We start from the raw sequence: 14,966 nt of genomic DNA, 5'->3' as shown, positions 1-14,966 counted from the left end.
CATCCAGAGACTGCCCCGGTCACTTGCCGTGACCTCCTGCCCGTTCATCCAGAGACTGCCCCGGTCACTTGCTGTGACCTCCTGCCCGTTCATCCAGAGACTGCCCCGGTCACTTGCCGTGACCTCCAGCCCGTTTACTCAGAGACTGTCCCGGTCACCTGCTGTGACTGCCTGCCCGTCTTCCCTGGTCGCCACCCGCTCCCTTACAAGGACCGCCCCCTTGTATAGTAGCTCAGAGGTTCCGCCTCCCAGACCCGTTACATGTGGCCTGCTGAAGGTCATTTTGCAGGGCTCTGGCAGTGCTCCTCCTGTTGCTCCTTGCACAAAGGCGGAGGTAGCAGTCCTGCTGCTGGGTTGTTGCCCTCTTACGGCCCCCTCCAGGTCTCCTGGTGTGCTGGCCTGTCTCCTGGTAGCGTCTCCAGCCTCTGGACACTACGCTGACAGACACAGCAAACCTCCTTGCCACAGCTCTCACTGATGTGCCATCCTGGATGACCTGCACTACCTGAGCATCTTCTGTGGGTTGTAGAGTCCATCTCATGCTACCACAAGTGTGAAAGCACAACAAACATTGAAAAGTGACCAAAACATCAGCCAGAAAGCACTGGTACTGAGATGTGGTCTGTGATCCCCACCTGCAGAACCACTCCTTTATTGAGGGTGTCTTGATAATTGCCAATAATTTCCATCTATTGTCTATTCCATTTGGACAACAGCATGTGAAATTGATTGTCAATCAGTGTTGTTTCCTAAGTGGACAGTTTGATTTCACAGAAGTTTGATGTACTTGGAGTTATATTCTGTTGTTTAAGTGTTCCCTTTATTTTTTTGAGCAGTGTATATAAAAAAATTACTGCAGCTTTAATGCTATTTATTACGTCTCAGGTAATTTTGTGACTAATACAGCATCAAAACTACCAAAAAGCTTAAATCTCCAATGGAAGCCGATAGCACCAGTGAGAACATGGCATAAGCGTAAATTAAAGGAAGAGGAGGACATTATTCACTCCAGTTTCCTGCGGCCCCTTGGGAGTATAGGTTGCTGCACAGTAGTCTACATTCTGTGTAAAACAGGAAAAACACTTTTACTTAGCGGGATGAGGGCAGCGCGGTGGTCAGTAGTGACACTCTGTCAGTTGAGGATTGCTCCTATTATCTGGTTGTGTATCCTGAGAAGAGGAGACCCACCGAAGAGGAGACCCACCGAAGAGGAGACCAAAGAGGGGACCCAGAGAAGAGGAGACCGAAGAGGGGACCCACCGAAGAGGAGACGCAAGAGGAGACCCACCGAAGAGGAGACCCAGGAGGAGACCCACCGAAGAGGAGACCCAAGAGGAGACCCATCAAAGAGGAGACCCAAGAGGAGACGCACCGAAGAGGAGACCCACCGAAGAGGAGACCCACCGTAGAGTAGACCCACCGAAGAGGAGACCCACCGAAGAGGAGACCCACCGTAGAGGAGACCCACCGTAGAGAAGACCCACCGAAGAGGAGACCCACCGAAGAGGAGACCCAAGAGGAGACCCACCGAAGAGGAGACCCAATAGGAGACCCACCGAAGAGGAGACCCAAGAGGAGACCCACCGAAGAGGAGACCCAAGAGGAGTCCCACCAAAGAGGAGACCCAAGAGGAGACCCACCCAAGAGGAGACCCAAGAGGAGACCAAAGAGGAGACCCACCGAAGAGGAGACCCACCAAAGAGGAGACCCACCGAGGAGGAGACACCGAAGAGGAGACCCACCGAAGAGGAGACCCACCGAAGATGAGACTGAAGAGGAGACCGAAGAGGGGACCCAGCGAAGAGGAGACCGAAGAGGGGACCCACCGAAGAGGAGACGCAAGAGGAGACCCACCGAAGAGGAGACCCAGGAGGAGACCCACCGAAGAGGAGACCCAAGAGGAGACCCACCAAAGAGGAGACCCAAGAGGAGACGCACCGAAGAGGAGACCCAAGAGGAGACCCACCGAAGAGGAGACCCACCGAAGAGGAGACCCACCGTAGAGTAGACCCACCGAAGAGGAGACCCACCGTAGAGTAGACCCACCGAAGAGGAGACCCACCGAAGAGGAGACCCACCATAGAGGAGACCCACCGTAGAGAAGACCCACCGAAGAGGAGACCCACCGAAGAGGAGACCCAATAGGACACCCACCGAAGAGGAGACCCAAGAGGAGACCCACCAAAGAGGAGACCCAAGAGGAGACCCACCAAAGAGGAGACCCAAGAGGAGACCCACCCAAGAGGAGACCCAAGAGGAGACCAAAGAGGAGACCCACCAAAGAGGAGACCCACCGAAGAGGAGACCGAAGAGGAGACCCACCGAAGAGGAGACCCACCAAAGAGGAGACCGAAGAGGAGACCCAGCGAAGAGGAGACCGAAGAGGGGACCCAGTGAAGAGGAGACCGAAGAGGGGACCCAGCGAAGAGGAGAACGAAGAGGGGACCCAGCGATGAGGAGACCCAAGAGGAGACCCACCCAAGAGGAGACCCAAGAGGAGACCAAAGAGGAGACCCACGGAAGAGGAGACCCAACGAAGAGGAGACCCACCGAAGAGGAGACCGAAGAGGAGACCGTAGAGGGGACCCAGCGAATAGTAGACCGAAGAGGGGACCCAGCGAAGAGGAGAACGAAGAGGGGACCCAGCGAAGAGGAGACCGAAGAGGAGACCCAAGAGGAGACCCAAGAGGAGACCCACCCAAGAGGAGACCCAAGAGGAGACCCACCGAAAAGGAGACCCAAGAGGAGATCCACCGATAAGGAGACCGAAGAGGAGACCCACCGAAGAGGATCACTCTGCAGCCTCCATTCTGTACAGTTTGGTGTTGAGCTGACTGGAATTCATTTTGTCAAAAAGTGGCGGAGCCTCGCAGGGATAAACATAACAGAGCGCAGCCGACAGTCCTCATAATTTACCACATTGGATCGGAGTGGATTTTTTGAGGACCTCATTTTAGTAACTCCATTCTAGCTGATTCTCTAGTGAGCCGTCTAGATCGAAGTGGATTTTTTGAGGACCTCATTTTAGCAACTCCATTCTAGCTGATTCACCATTGAGCCATCTAGATCGAAGTGGATTTTTTGTGGACCTCTTTTAGCAACTCCATTCTGTACAGTTTCGTGCTGAAGTGACTGGAAATGAGTTTTTCGGAGAGTGGGCGGAGCCTCGCGGGAAGAAACGTAACAGAGCGCAGCCGAGAGAGTCCTCATAATTTACCACACTGGATCGGAGTGGCTTTTTAGAGGACCTCATTTAGCAACTCCATTCTAGCTGATTCACTAGTGAGCCGTCTAGATTGGAGTGGATTTTTAGATGATCTCCCTGTAGTCTCCATTCTGTACAGTTCATTGCTGACCTGAGTAGAATGGAGTTGCTGGAGCAATGTCCTCATAGGATCAAATCCAATCTAGACGGCTCATGACTGAAACATCGAGAATTGAGTTAATTCCAGGAGCTCCTCATAGATTCCAATCTAGTGGCATAGGAATTATAAATGGATGGTTGTATTGTTACTTTTTGTGACATACATAATTACACACAGCACTGATTGTTCAGTTTTGCCCGAATTTGACTCTTACTGTATTTCCACCAATCACAGCCACAGCACCGACATTTCTGAAGAGTGGGCGGAGCTAGAGAACATTTATGTAATCATTTTTGCCACTTTTGTGATGTAAATTATGATAATGTTGTCGGCTGCGCTCCGTCACGCTCACGACCTCCCTGCATATGTTCACCCGCTCTTCAAAATGCTGGTGCTGGCCAGGACTGGTGGACAGACAAGAAAAGTAACATTTTGTCAAACATGAACGATCAGAGCTTTGTGTAAGTTTTTAAACTATGAAAACTGATAATATAAAAAAAACTAATTTTTTAATTTAACAAAAAAAAAAAAAAGTGGCCCAGCTTTCTACCTCTCACCTTTTATTAATACTGGCATGCGAAATTTGTTTCTTCAAGAATTGTGGCAGTAATGTTGTATAATGTCTGCCAAGAAATAATAAAACAACCTGCAGCAACTCCAATCTATATGTCTCAGTACAGAGATGACAAGATTGAGCAGCTGCACTGAGGTCCATGATTTGTGGGCACAATGTACTGTGTATAAGGACGTCCACTGTACAGAAACTCCATTCTACAACCCCTGGCAAAAATTATGGAATCACCGGGCTCGGAGGATGTTCATTCAGTTGTTTAATGTTGTTGAAAAAAAGCAGATCACAGACATGGCACAAAACTAAAGTCATTTCAAATAGCAACTTTAGGGCTTTAAGAAACACTAAAAGAAATCAAGATTAAAAATGTGGTACTCAGTAAGGGTAATTTTTTTCAGACCAAGCAGAGGGAAAAAATTATGGAATCACTCAATTCTGAGGAAAAATTATGGAATCACCATGTAAATTTTCATTTCCAAAACTAACACCTGCATCAAATTAGATGTGTTCGTTAGTCTGCATCTAAAAAGGAGTGATCACACCTTGGAGAGCTGTTGCACCAAGTGGACTGACATGAATCATGGCTCCAACACAACAGATGTCAATTGAAACAAAGGAGAGGATTATAAAACTCTTAAAAGAAGGTAAATCTTCACGCAATGTTGCAAAAGCTGTTGGTTGTTCACAGTCAGCTGTATCTAAAATCTGGACCAAATACAAACAACATGGGAAGGTTGTTAATGGCAAACATACTGGTAGACCAAGGAAGATATCAAAGAATCAAGACCGGAAACTTAAAGCAATATGTCTCCAAAACAGGAAATGCACAACAAAACAAATGAGGAACGAATGGGAGGAAACTGGAGTCAATGTCTGTGACCGAACTGTAAGAAACCGCCTAAAGGAAATGGGATTTACATACAGAAAAGCTAAACATTAGCCATCATTAACACCTAAACAGAAAAAAACAAGGTTACAATGGGCTAAGGAAAAGCAATCGTGGACTGTGAATGACTGGATGAAAGTCATATTCAGTGACAAATCGAGAATCTGCATTGGGCAAGGTGATGATGCTGGAACTTTTGTTTGGTGCCGTTCCAATGAGATTTATAAAGATGACTGCATGAAGAGAACATGCAAATTTCCACAGTCATTGATGATATGGGGCTTCATGTCAGGTAAAGGCACTGGGGAGATGGCTGTCATCTTCAATAAATGCCCAAGTTTACATTGATATTGTGGTCAGTTTTCTTATCCCATCAATTGAAAGGTTGTTTGGGGATGATGACATCATTTTTCAAGATGATAATGCATCCTGCCATAGAGCAAAAACTGTGAAAACATTCCTTGAAAGAAGACACATAAGGTCAATGTCATGGCCTGCAAATAGTCCGGATCTCAATCCAATTGAAAATCTTTGGTGGAAGTTGAAGAAAATGGTCTATGTCAAGGCTCCAACCTGCAAAGCTGATCTGGCAACAGCAATCAGAGAAAGTTGGAGCCAGATTGATGAAGAGTACTGTTTATCACTCATTAAGTCCATGCCTCAGAGACTGCAAGCTGTTATTAAAGCCAGAGGTGGTGCAACAAAATACTAGTGATGTATTGGAGTGTTCTTTTGTGTGTTTGTTTTTCATGATTCCATATTTTTTTCCTCAGAATTGAGTGATTCCATAATTTTTTCCCTCTGATTGGTCTGAAAAAAATTACTCTTACTGAGTACCACATTTTTAATCTTGATTTCTTTTAGTGTTTCTTAAAGCCCTAAAGTTGCCATTTGAAATGACTTTAGTTTTGTGCCATGTCTGTGATCTGCTTTTTTTCAACATTAAACAACTGAATGAACATCCTCCAAGCCCAGTGATTCCATAATTTTTGCCAGGGGTTGTATACACCTTTTGATCACTTGTTTATAATATTTTTTGCAGATTTATTTATTTTCTGTTATGGGGTATAATAATTTTATAGCTTGGGTTATTACAGATGACCGATAACAAGTGTGCACTTTTTTGGCTTTATTTTAGTTTATTTATAAAAAAATAAACATTTTTATAGGCACTAAAACATTGAAGCCAATATTTAGAATTTTTTTTGTTTTCTTTTACATTTTAGCCCCTTTTTGTAATACGATCTTACTATTAGCGCCATATAGTAATTTTGGCCATTATCTTGTAGTAATGTCCCCATCATGGTCCCTATCTTGTGCTTATGTCCCCCATCATGGTCCTCATCTTGTTTTATTGTCCCCCATCATGGCCATCTTGTAGAAATATCCTCCAACCTGGTCCCCTTCTTGTAGCAATCTCACCATTCGGCTCCCTATCTCATAGTAACGTGTCCCTTCCTGGTCCCCTTTTAGTAGTAATGTCTCTTTGCAGTAATGTCAGGATCCTGATCCTCATCTTCTAGTCCTGTTCCCATCCTGGTCCCCTGCGGACATTAGCTGCTGGCCTGTGATTGACCCACAGTTGGCATTGGTATAGCTGAGCAAAGAGCTTGTCTGTGCACGGCGCCTGCAATATGTTCCACTGAAAAAGTGCTGACGTGCCACAATCCTCCAGGTGTATGGTGCCTGCGGCCTGCATGAAGCAGCCCCTGTGGCCAAATGTTTGAGACCCCCACTCGAGTCTATAAAGCTACAGCTGCCAATCAAAATACAGGGTGCCATGATATACTGAGGGGCTGCCATTGGTTTGATTAGTATTTCTGTGATGACAGAGTCTCTTTACCCCCTGAGTGATTTCAGACCAATCACCTATTCTGTGTAGAAGTGATACAGATTTACAAGACAGTGACTTGAAGGGTCAACGAGATATTTGAAATTTTTTCTCAACATTTTATTTCAGTTCTATTTTCAAGCAGATCAGGGGGTGTTCATATCCTGAGACGACCATAAGCTGCCCCCAAAAAACTCACTGTCTTCACCGAGGGGTGCGCAGTTCAGGCATAAGAAAGGTATACTCAGTCCATAATATGGATATCCATGGAAAACGGAGGGCTTGTAGTGATCGATGGGTTATTGTATTGTGGGGTGTCTACTTTCTGCTTGAAAGTATAAGAACATTCACAAATGAAAAAGATATAATACAAAGTTTACTAAAATCTTGCAAATGAGAAAACAGGTGTACTGGTATGATAATTCTAATAATACAGGTGCATCTCACTAAATTAGAATATCATCAAAAAGTTAATTTATTTCAGTTCTTCAATACAAAAACTGAAACTCATATATTATATAGAGTCATTACAGACAGAGTGATCTATTTCAAGTGTTTATTTCTGTTACTGTTGATGATTATGGCTTACAGCCAATGAAAACACAAAAGTCATTATCTCAGTAAATTAGAATAATTAACAAAAAACACCTGCAAAGGCTTCCTAAGCATTTAACAAGGTCCCTTAGTCTGTTTCAGTAGGCTCCACAATCATGGGGAAGACTGCAACATGACAGATGTCCAGAAGGCAGACATTGACAAACTCCACAAGGTCTCAGAGTCTGGAGGAAGAGTGGAGAGGCCACAATCCAAGCTGCTTGAGGTCTAGTGTGAAGTCTCCACAATCAGTGATGGTTTGCGGAGCCATGGCATCTGCTGGTGTAGGTCCACTGTGTTTTATCAAGACCAAAGTCAGCGCAGCCGTCTACCAGGACATTTTACAGCACTTCATGCTTCCCTCTGCTGACAAGCTTTTTGGAGATGGAAATGTCATTCTCCAGCAGGACTTGGCCCCTGTCCACACGGCCAAAAGTACCAATACCTGGTTTACACACAACAGTATCACTGTGGTTGATTGGCCAGTAAACTCGCCTGACCTTAACCCCATAGAGAATTTATTATAGAGAATCTATGGGGTATTGTCAAGAGGAAGATGAGAGACATCAGACCCAACAATGCAGACGAGCTGAAGGCTTCTATCAAAGCCACCTGGGCTTCCATAACACCTCAGCAGTGTCACAGGCTGATCCCTCCATGCCACATTGCCGCATTGATGCAGTAATTGATGCAGAAGGAGCCCCGACCAAGTACTGAGTGCATTTACTGACCATACATTTCAGTAGGATAACATTTCGGATTTTAAAATAATTTTTCAAGCTGTTATAAAAGTATTCTAATTTACTGAGATAATGACTGTTGTGTTTTCATTGGCTGTAAACCATAATCATCAACATTAACAAGAATAAACACTTGAAATAGATCACTCTGTGTGTAATGACTCTATATATGAGGTTCACTTTTTGTATTGAAGAACTGACAAATTAACTTTTTGATGATATTCTAATTTAGTGAGATGCACCTGTAGATAAAAGGGTTTCTTAACTTGAATTGACATCATAGCACAGACCTGCATCAACTCAGCTTAAACAGAACAAATCCATAGAACCCTATTCATCATAGTTTTTACTCCAGAATTCTGTTATAAAATGCTCAATCGTATAATTTGGATGCAACTGAAGGCTATGTAAAAACGTTGCAACTTTTTGCTTTCTAATGGCATTTTTATCGGTAAGTGGGCAGGGTTGTGATGATTGCTGTTTGGCAACTTCATCATGAGCAGCGGTGGTCGCTACAAATCCTACTCCAGTAAGTGGCATAGCATGGAGGCGCTGCCCAGCCATCAGACGCCTCTGATGAATATGTCTCTTAATGAATCAGGAGCTGCGTCTGACGCGCCCCCTGGGCCTGTGCTGTGCAGGGGGTTACCCGGAGCCGGGCCTTCTGTAAGATGCTGGGGGTTGTAGTCTCCGTGTGGCGGCGACCCGGTCCGTGCCCAGGGTGGTCAAACCAGTGGCAGTCTATTGGTATTGTAATTGTCCGACTACGCCACCCGTGGATTGCGGTCAGTGGGGACCGCCGCTGCGCTGCAGACCGCTGAGGCTGATGTTATATGCGCATCCAGGAATGGAATGACTCCCCACGGGAGAAGTATTGCCTCAAGGCAGCTAGAGTGAATGTTGGGAGTGATGGTGTGAGCGTCCCAGTACTGATGGTGCTGGTGCGGCGATGAAACACAGAGATTTGTAATTGCAGTTTCCAATGCTTTAATCACAGTTGTTATTCTGGTCACTTGTGCACATGAGGGACCGCCTGAGCCGTGCTGCGTTCACCAGGCAAGGGGCTCGACCAACTCCCAGGCAATTCCAGAGCGTGGCACAGGGCTCCCTTCCTTTCCTTTCTCTGGCCGTCCCCACCAGTGACCCACCTTTGTCCAGCTCCCTCGGGCCTTCTCTTGGCGGAACCTGTCTCTGGTTTCCCTGACCCTATGCGGTATGCTTTCCTGGTGGATGTAGTGAGGGGTGCACCAAGATGTGGTAACAACCTCCGGTCTTTGGCTGAGGAATCTGTTGCCTCCACCAATTTGGGTTCCGGTACCCTGTTTTGCCAACCCTTCACCCTGTATCTCCTGGGCATATGGGGTTCCTTCTGCCCTCGTGTCTCTGGGCCTTTCTCTGTGTTCCTTGCTTCCTTTCTCCTCTGTTCCAGTTCCTTTCTTACTTTCCTTTCTGTTCTTTCTTCTCTCTCTCAGGCTCCAGCCTTCTGACAAGGCCTGCCTGCGGAGCAGAGCCCATGCAGAGGCTCTGCTTCCTGTCTTCTCCTCTCACTCTTACTGTCTGAACTTCTAAGATGGTGCCCACCTTATATACCTCCTTCTAACACCCGAGCCCAGGTGACTAGCAACCAATGGGCTCCTACCTATGCCCAGAAACCCACCCCTACCTGCTCCTATACCACTGGGTGTTCCACCCCCCGCCCCACTCCAGCCAGGAACAGATGCTGTCGTGCCTGCACTTCTGTCTAGTGGGAGCACCGTTGAGCTGTCCCTCGGAAATGGGGTGTGTGTGGTGCATGCAGCTTACTGAGTCCTGGTCCATACTCCATCCTTACCCGGGAGTGGAATATCACACCTCTGGTTCGAGGTGCAATACCCCTGTAGCAGCCGAGCCCTCGGGGTGCTACACGTCCTTCACCCCCGCCCTCTCATCAAGACATTAATCAGGTGCATAGTTCTTTTAAGGTGACAATGCAGCAATTTAGCTGGAGTAATTAATATTTCGTATGCATTTATGTACATAAATGACATAGCCGAGTGCTGTGATGGCCTATTTTTATTAGTCCCATACAGAATCCATGAATGGACGGACAGACCTGTACTAAGCATACGTGAAAATTATTTTATTAAACATGGACATAGTCTTTCCTAAGTAACATTGGGGTCCCTGGTGGTCCTAACCTCAGCAACTTATGTTTTATCCAATATGACAGTAACAGTGTGTCCCTCCCCAGCCTGTGTTCATGTACTCTATGTAATGTAACCTGCTTTAGTGTAAGGGGTGTAAGGCTATGTGCCCACGATGCAGAAATGCTCAGTTTCTGCATCTCCCTGGCAGAAAAAACGCATGCGGATTGCACATGCGGATTGTACATGCGGATTGTACATGCGGATTGTACATGTGGATTGTACATGTGGATTGTACATGCGGATTGTACATGCGGATTGTACATGCGGATTGTACATGCGTTTTTCCTGCCAGGGACATGTGGATGTGAAGCGTTCTTCACATGCATTTCCGCATGCGGGTTGTCAAGCGCTTTCCAAGCGATTTTAGCATCACTTGGAAAGTGCTTGACAACTTGGTCACACTATATAAATCCATGAAAACGGCATGGATTTTTATTAGAGATGAGCGTTGTTCTACTCGAACTGTTCGCCAATCTCAAATTCGAGCTGTTTTGGGCGGTGTTCGAGCCGTTCGGCGAACACGAACAATTTGAGAAAAATTCGGCTGTTCGAGGTTATGTTCGATAACTGTTCGTGCACCAAAATCATAACTGGATTTTTTCTCAGTAATGATGAAAATTAATGTTAATATGCAGTTTGAGTGTACAGCGGGGCGGGGGGAGGGGCAGGGGATGGATCTCTGCAGGAACAATGAAGATCTCCATTTTTTTTTCTCTTTCCCGCATTTACAGTGGGGAGGTGCAATCTGTCAGCCTATCAGCAGCGCACACACGGAGCGAAGTGCTTTTTTTCACACAAGCAAGGGCATGTGTGATTGGCAGTGTATGTCACATGTCCTTGCCCTATAAGACCAAGCCATTTTCCCCGTCGCCACCATTTTCTCACTGCTGCAGCTGCGTGTTAGACGGCACCGCTGTTGCTGTGTGCGCTATACCTTGTTAATTTCAAGCCAATTTTCGCACAAATATACAGATAGCTTGGGAGTAGGGAATAGTTGTGATTGCAGTCCTTTTAAGGACTAGGTTACAGCATTTCCTACGACTTTTATCAAGCAGGTCTGTGCTCTTAAATAGATAGATTGTGGGAGTAAAGACTAATTGTAATTGCAGTCCTTTTCAGGACTAGGTTACATCAGTTCCTATCAGTTTTTGCCAGGCAGGTCTGTGCCAGTGCTGTGCAAGTTTTTTTCACAGCATTTGGCTGAATCTAGCAAAGCTAATCCTTTTTGGCCTATTGCAGAGTGTGTTAGTCAGTGGAGTAGCCTATCTGTGTTGCAAGATATACCACCTGTGTATAGAATACCAATTTTTTTACTGCACCTAGTGAAGTAAAATCTTTTGGGCATAGCATCATTCTATTAGTCCATCTATACTGACCTCCATCAGGTTGCAAACTGAATATAAATTTTTCTGCATCTAGCTCTGAAAAAATATTTGGGCTTCTAGCAGTGTGTGGGACTTGGTCTATTAGTCCATCTATACTGACCTCCATCAGGTTGCAAATTAAAAATAATTTTTTTCTTCATTTAGCTCTGAAAAAATATTTGGGCTTCTAGCAGTGTGTGGGACTTGTTCTATTAGTCCTTCTATACTGACCTCCAGCAGGTTGCAAATTGAATATAATTTTTTTCTGCATCTAGCTCTGAAAAAATATTTGGGCTTCTAGCGGTGTGTGGGACTTGGTCTATTAGTCCATCTATACTGACCTCCATCAGGTTGCAAATTAAAAATAATTTTTTTCTGCATCTAGCTCTGAAAAAATATTTGGGCTTCTAGCAGTGTGTGGGACTTGGTCTATTAGTCCATCTATACTGACCTCCATCAGGTTGCAAATTAAAAATAATTTTTTTCTTCATTTAGCTCTGAAAAAATATTTGGGCTTCTAGCAGTGTGTGGGACTTGTTCTATTAGTCCTTCTATACTGACCTCCAGCAGGTTGCAAATTGAATATAATTTTTTTCTGCATCTAGCTCTGAAAAAATATTTGGGCTTCTAGCGGTGTGTGGGACTTGGTCTATTAGTCCATCTATACTGACCTCCATCAGGTTGCAAATTAAAAATAATTTTTTTCTGCATCTAGCTCTGAAAAAATATTTGGGCTTCTAGCAGTGTGTGGGACTTGGTCTATTAGTCCATCTATACTGACCTCCATCAGGTTGCAAATTGAATAAAAAAAATTTCTGCATCTAGCTCTGAAAAAATATTTGGGCTTCTAGCGGTGTGTGGGACTTGGTCTATTAGTCCATCTATACTGACCTCCATCAGGTTGCAAATTAAAAATAATTTTTTTCTGCATCTAGCTCTGAAAAAATATTTGGGCTTCTAGCAGTGTGTGGGACTTGGTCTATTAGTCCATCTATACTGACCTCCATCAGGTTGCAAATTAAAAATAATTTTTTTCTTCATTTAGCTCTGAAAAAATATTTGGGCTTCTAGCAGTGTGTGGGACTTGTTCTATTAGTCCTTCTATACTGACCTCCAGCAGGTTGCAAATTGAATATAATTTTTTTCTGCATCTAGCTCTGAAAAAATATTTGGGCTTCTAGCGGTGTGTGGGACTTGGTCTATTAGTCCATCTATACTGACCTCCATCAGGTTGCAAATTAAAAATAATTTTTTTCTGCATCTAGCTCTGAAAAAATATTTGGGCTTCTAGCAGTGTGTGGGACTTGGTCTATTAGTCCATCTATACTGACCTCCATCAGGTTGCAAATTGAATAAAAAAAATTTCTGCATCTAGCTCTGAAAAAATATTTGGGCTTCTAGCGGTGTGTGGGACTTGGTCTATTAGTCCATCTATACTGACCTCCATCAGGTTGCAAATTAAAAATAATTTTTTTCTGCATCTAGCTCTGAAAAAATATTTGGGCTTCTAGCAGTGTGTGGGACTTGGTCTATTAGTCCATCTATACTGACCTCCATCAGGTTGCAAATTAAAAATAATTTTTTTCTGCATCTAGCTCTGAAAAAATATTTGGGCTTCTAGCAGTGTGTGGGACTTGGTCTATTAGTCCATCTATACTGACCTCCATCAGGTTGCAAATTAAAAATAATTTTTTTCTTCATTTAGCTCTGAAAAAATATTTGGGCTTCTAGCAGTGTGTGGGACTTGTTCTATTAGTCCTTCTATACTGACCTCCAGCAGGTTGCAAATTGAATATAATTTTTTTCTGCATCTAGCTCTGAAAAAATATTTGGGCTTCTAGCGGTGTGTGGGACTTGGTCTATTAGTCCATCTATACTGACCTCCATCAGGTTGCAAATTAAAAATAATTTTTTTCTGCATCTAGCTCTGAAAAAATATTTGGGCTTCTAGCAGTGTGTGGGACTTGGTCTATTAGTCCATCTATACTGACCTCCAGCAGGTTGCAAATTGAATAAAAAAATTTTCTGCATCTAGCTCTGAAAAAATATTTGGGCTTCTAGCGGTGTGTGGGACTTGGTCTATTAGTCCATCTATACTGACCTCCATCAGGTTGCAAATTAAAAATAATTTTTTTCTGCATCTAGCTCTGAAAAAATATTTGGGCTTCTAGCAGTGTGTGGGACTTGGTCTATTAGTCCATCTATACTGACCTCCATCAGGTTGCAAATTAAAAATATTTTTTTTCTGCATCTAGCTCTGAAAAAATATTTGGGCTTCTAGCAGTGTGTGGGACTTGGTCTATTAGTCCATCTATACTGACCTCCATCAGGTTGCAAATTAAAAATATTTTTTTTCTTCATTTAGCTCTGAAAAAATATTTGGGCTTCTAGCAGTGTGTGGGACTTGTTCTATTAGTCCTTCTATACTGACCTCCAGCAGGTTGCAAATTGAATATAATTTTTTTCTGCATCTAGCTCTGAAAAAATATTTGGGCTTCTAGCGGTGTGTGGGACTTGGTCTATTAGTCCATCTATACTGACCTCCATCAGGTTGCAAATTAAAAATAATTTTTTTCTGCATCTAGCTCTGAAAAAATATTTGGGCTTCTAGCAGTGTGTGGGACTTGGTCTATTAGTCCATCTATACTGACCTCCATCAGGTTGCAAATTGAATAAAAAAATTTTCTGCATCTAGCTCTGAAAAAATATTTGGGCTTCTAGCGGTGTGTGGGACTTGGTCTATTAGTCCATCTATACTGACCTCCATCAGGTTGCAAATTAAAAATATTTTTTTTCTGCATCTAACCCAGCCAATAGTTTTGGCCTAATACCACAGTTTGGCCACTCAGCTCTGCTCGGTTACCATCCATTGTTTTTTTGTGCAAACAACTCCAGAGTTGTGAATTAGTTAACCACCAAAATGAGTGGAAAAAGGCCTGCTGCTGGTGGAAAGGGGAATAGGCGTGTTGGGAAGGGGAAAAAAGGTTGTGTCCGTGGGGTAGGTGCAGAAGAAAGACCATCTTCCAGCCAAACTAAAATGTCTACTTCTTTTAGCGGACAATGTGATAAGATCCCTTTCTTACGGCCACGCCAATCGCTACAAATTCCAGATGAGGCACAAAAACAGCAGGTGCTTCAACGGATATCAAGTGCTCCTTTAAGTGGGCTCTCCTCCACATCAACTTCAACATCACAAATACTCCAGTCCTCAAAGGTGTCACCCAAATCGCACTTGCTTCCTCACAGCTCCCAAATCTCCAGCTGCCCGTCTGAGTATGAGGTAGAACAGATGGTTGAGTCTGCAGAGCTGTTTACTCATACTATAGCCTGGGAATCAGAGGTCGACTCCAGCGCTTCTGTGAATCCAGACGAGGAAATGATCTGCACTGATGCCCAGAATCTTTATGAGTCGGATCCAGGACCAGACGC

The 14,966-nt window shown here is 44.3% G+C and overlaps 1 pseudogene; it reads right to left on the bottom strand.

Annotated features, from left to right (window-relative positions):
* The window catches only part of LOC141240303 (translation factor GUF1, mitochondrial-like), a 73,199-nt pseudogene extending 69,258 nt beyond the window's left edge, over positions 1 to 3,941 (bottom strand).
* Positions 3,942 to 14,966: the final 11,025 nt, after the last annotated feature.

This window comes from Phyllobates terribilis, unplaced genomic scaffold (genome assembly GCF_046119375.1).
Source record: "Phyllobates terribilis strain yellow unplaced genomic scaffold, ASM4611937v1 Scaffold_831__1_contigs__length_621364, whole genome shotgun sequence".
NCBI classification, from domain to species: Eukaryota; Metazoa; Chordata; class Amphibia; order Anura; family Dendrobatidae; genus Phyllobates; species Phyllobates terribilis.
The sequence above is the reverse complement of the archived record's forward strand: the minus strand, read 5'-3'. Positions and strand labels throughout refer to the sequence as shown.